Source organism: Octopus bimaculoides, chromosome 9 (assembly GCF_001194135.2).
Source record: "Octopus bimaculoides isolate UCB-OBI-ISO-001 chromosome 9, ASM119413v2, whole genome shotgun sequence".
Lineage (NCBI taxonomy): Eukaryota > Metazoa > Mollusca > Cephalopoda > Octopoda > Octopodidae > Octopus > Octopus bimaculoides.
The window spans coordinates 64,603,511-64,608,716 of NC_068989.1; positions in this window are offsets into that span (position 1 = coordinate 64,603,511).

The window sequence follows — 5,206 nt, forward strand, 5'->3', positions numbered from 1 at the left end:
CACACACACACACACACTCACACACATACATACAGGGTATCCCAAAAGTCACCGATGGGTTTCAATTTTTAATTACTTCCTTAACTATACAAATAAATGCATGAAATTTTGATACAAATAAGGTACATAATGGAAATCAAATTTTCAACATCACTACATCACATATGAAAAATGACATCGCTTAAATGGCAGCCATTCTTAGCTTCGTATGCCCATTCTCTTTCCAAAACTTGCACCATAACATCCTCCAGAGTTTCAGACCCCACTTCTCTGATTTCTCTATTTATGTTCTCCTCCAGTTGCACCAGGGTCTCTGGTTTGTTGACATAAACCCTCTCTTTCAGGTATCCCCCACAAGAAAAAATCCAGGCTAGTCAAGTCTGGGGGACGTGAACGCCAGTTGACATTGCCGTAACGGGAGACTATTCTCTCTCCAAAGCACTGCCGTAGCGACTGCATTGTATCTCTTGCGGTATGAGCAGTTGTCCCATCTTCCTGGAACCATGTGTGAGGTCTACTTTGAATGGCGTTCACGTTCCCCAAACTTGACTAGCCCGGATTTTCTTTTCTTGTGGTGATACCTGAAAGAGAGGGTTTACGTCGACAAATCGGAGACCCTCATGCAATTGAAGGAGAACATCAATAGAGAAATCAGAGAAGTTGGGTACGAAACTCTTGAGGGTGTTGTGGTGTAAGTTTTGGAAAGAGCACGGGTGTGCGAAGTAAAAAATGGCTGCCATTTAAGTGATGTAATTTTTCATATGTGATGTAGTAATGTTGTAAAATTTAACTCATGTATCTTAATTTCCATTATGTCCTTTATATTGTATCAAAATGGAGGCGCAATGGCCCAGTGGTTAAGGGCAGCGGACTCGCGGCCATAGGATCGCGGTTTCGATTCCCAGACTGGGCGTTGTGAGTGTTTATTGAGCGAAAACACCTAAAGCTCCACGAGGCTCCGGCAGGGGATGGTGGCGAACCCTGCTGTACTCTTTCACCACAACTTTCTCTCACTCTTACTTCCTGTTTCTGTTGTGCCTGTAATTCAAAGGGTCAGCCTTGTCACACTGTGTCACGCTGAATATCCCCGAGAACTACATTAAGGGTACACGTGTCTGTGGAGTGCTCAGCCACTTGCACGTTAATTTCACGAGCAGGCTGTTCCGTTGTTCGGATCAACTGGAACCCTCGACGTCGTAAGCGACGGAGTGCCAGCACATTGTATCAAAATTTCGTGTATTCATTTGTAATGTTAAGGAAGTTATTAAAAATTGAAACCCATCAGTAATTTTTGGACAGCCTGTATATATGTATGTATACGACTGGCTTCTTTCAGTTTCTGTGAACCAAATTCACTCACATGACTTTGGTTGGCCTGCGGCTATAGTAGAAGACACTTGCCCAAGGTACCACGCAGTGGGACTGAACCCGGAACCATGTGGTTAGGAAGCAAGCTTCTTATCACACAGCCAAGCCTTGACATAAATAGTGAAAGATAATACTGGGTGCAATGATTCCTTCATATTCTTGGTATTTAAAGTTTATACCTGGGAATTTGTCGGTCACAGGCATTTGGATTTTCTTATTGATTTCATCCTGTCTTTTGGCTGGAAAACTTTCCCGTCATGGTTTAAGAACAAAGCTAAGTATTTTTATATTATGTTCTTCTATTCTTTGAGTAGTCTTTGGAGGTTAATTCTAGAAAAGAACCTGATAAAAGAATTGGCTCGCTCTTGGCGAATGGCTATGTTACTTAATTGTTATTGTGAAGTATGGCGTGGTTTGGCCGTTGTTAAAGTTGTTGATACTGCTAATTACTTTGTGTAGTGAATTATTGCAAATTTTATGGTTTTATGTTGAATATATATTTACCAAAAGTTCTGATATTTCTTTGTTATTTCATCGTTTAATTGCTTGATGTTGAGTAAATTTCTGGTGTGTGTGTTATTTATGTGTTGTTTGAGGTTGTCTAGTTTTTATCTAATTAGTTGTTTTAGTTGCGTAATCAGGGATGTATTTTATGGTGTCTTGTCTAACACATACATACATATACATACATAAATATACATATATGAATTTACATATATATATATATATATATATATATATATATACCCACAAACACACACAAACACACACATGCACCTGTTTTTGCTGCATCTACAGTTATTGTTTTGAATTTTTCTACTGCAGTATCGATGCTGGTGATTGCTATGTTGTGAATTCTGCAAATCTTAATTTTCCTGTAAAAGTGGCTCCATCAGGCATTTTTGATGTCTTTGATATCGTTTTTTTGTTTTCTTCATACGAAGTGCGTTGTTATGTCCACAGAGTCAAGAATTCGGAGAAGAGTCAAACATTTTTGCTACATGGTTGGGGCCGTTTGGTGTGCAGATGTCTGGAATGTACTTCTTGCAATTACCTTGGTGATGGGAATCCGTGTCTTAGTACGGGTTATTTAGAATATAACTGGTATTTAGCTGTGTGGTCGTTATGTCACCTCTTGTGTTATCTGTAGCGTTTGCATACAAGAATGTATAGTGTGCATTTATGTTCTCTGAAATGACGGTGAATGGGACAATTACTCTTGTGGGACGTATACTAGTTTAATAGTTCTAACCGGATGCCTATGACCATTCGGATGTACCACCATAATATATTTATTATGTTAATGTGTTTCGCTGTCTTTTATTTCTTTAAATCTATTTCTTGCGTGTTATTGTTTTTCCTAATTGAGGATGATTGTCATGTGCATAAGGGAAGCACGATTATATATTAGCTACAAAGCGTTTGCCCTCTGCTACCTTACTGGAAAGCAACTTGCATGAGATATACTGTGCCAGGGATGTGACGTTATTTAATATATTACAACAATGAGTAAGGCGGTGAGCTGGCAGAAACGTTAAGCATGCCGGGCGAAATGCTTAGCAGTATTTCGTCTGCCGTTACGTTCTGAGTTCAAATTCCGTCGAGGTCGACTTTGCCTTTCATCCTTTCGGGGTCGATATATTAAGTACCAGTTGAGTACTGGGGCCAATCTAATCGACTTGTGCCTAGAGTAGAAAGGAATCGCTAGCACGCCGGTCAAATGCTTAGCGGTATTTCGTCTGTTTTTACGTTCTGAGATCAAATTCCGCCGAGGTCACTTTGCCTTTCCTCCTTTCAAGTCGAAAAATAAGTACCAGTCGATCACTGGGGACGATGCAATCGACTTATTGTCTTCCTCGAAGTTGCTGGCCTTGTGCCAAAATTTGAAATCAAAGTAAATGTCATGTAAATGATGAAATCTTTTAATGCCTAAAAGACTGTTCATATTTTTGTATTAAGTTTCAATGGTATACATTTTCAAATTAACTACTTTGTGAAGTGCTTGGATTTTTCATATTTGGTTGAAGTTTGTTCAAAGCTGCTGACCTGAGAAAATAAATAATAGAAATATTTTCAGTTTCTTCGTAATTTTCTTTTTCGCCTTTCTTTATTTGCAGTTTTGAGCCTTACGTTGTCTGTAAATTATCCATGTGAGTTTTTACTGGCTGACACACTTAGTTTTACTACGAATTTACAGTTTGCATCATGCTGCTCTTCTTTATTCGTTTGGAATCTTCCATCAGGTGACTTTGAAACGTGTTGTTACCGTATTTCTCTACGCTGAAGTTTCGTTGTTGAATTGGGGTTCCAACCGCTTATGTAAGGTGACGCTTGTGGGAAACAAGGTTGATATCTCATTCAAACATAAGGCACTGAACTGATAGAATCGTTAGCATACCGGAATAAAAAAACGAATAACGGCATTTCGTTCGTCTTTACGTCCTAAGTTCAAATTTCATCGAGATCGACTTTGACGTTTGCCTTTTCGGGGCCGATGAAATGAGTACCAGTTAAACACTATAATAGAAAGGATATTTCATACAAACTGAGCTGGTATATATGTTTGTTCTTTATTTTTTTTACTTGTTTCAGCCATTTGACTGCGACCATGCTGGTCTTGAAGGGTCTTTAGCCGAATAAATCGACCCCCAGGACTTTTTTAAGGCCTAGTACTTATTCTACCGGTTGCTTTTGCCGAACCGATAAGTTCTATTAATTATAGCAATCTATCATACCATCAATTAAATATATGCAGCAAAATATTATACGCTTTTTTTACATACTCTTATCCATTATATATACATATACATAAATATGTATATGTACATGAATATATATATATATATATATATATATATATATATATATATATACATACACACATATATATATATACATACATACATATATATATATATACACACACACACACACACACACATATATATATATATATATATACAAATAAATATATGCATCTGTATATGTATGTAAACTGCATATATGTCTGTATGTGTGTGTAGGTATGTATGTATACTCACAAACATATATACATACGTATATAAACGTGGATGTGTGTGTGCATGTGTGTCTGTGGATGTGTGTGTGCATGTGTGTCTGTGGATGTGTGTGTGTGTTTGTGTTATACATTATATATATATATATAATGTACATATATAAAGGATAAGAGTATGTCAAAAAAAGCGTATACTATTTTATTGTATATTTAATTGATGGTACGATAGATGGCTATAATTAATAGAACGATCAAAAGAAATCTTACTAGAAGTATTTCTGCTATACTAAGAATAGCTAATCTTGATCTTCCTCTCATTAACACAAATTAGTCTAAAATAGGAGAATTAAGACGAAAATAGTTTTATGATCCATATATTAAAGTGATGTAGGACAAAATGATGAAAGACGAAGCAAGTACACGAGAATTTTCTTTAAATATAATTTATTTCAGAAACTGTTCCATCTCCCCCTTTATTTGCCTGAGTTTCCTTGTTCCAGCAATAATTTCCTGTTGAGCAATTCCAACAAACATAGTCTCAATTTAGATCCCTTGAACAGCTTCGATGTTAATGTATTGTCATAACTAGTGAACAATATCTAGTATAGATATGACCGCTATAAACTTTAACCAGATCAGCTGGAAATATTTTCCACTATTGGAAATATTCAAATAACCTTTATTTAAACAGCGTGACAAATAAATATATATGAATATTAGAACGGCAACTTTAACCAGTTGCATAGACGAAGGAACAGAAATATATATGGAGAATCATAAGAATACGAATCCTAAACCGCCGCCAAATATCGCATTTAATCT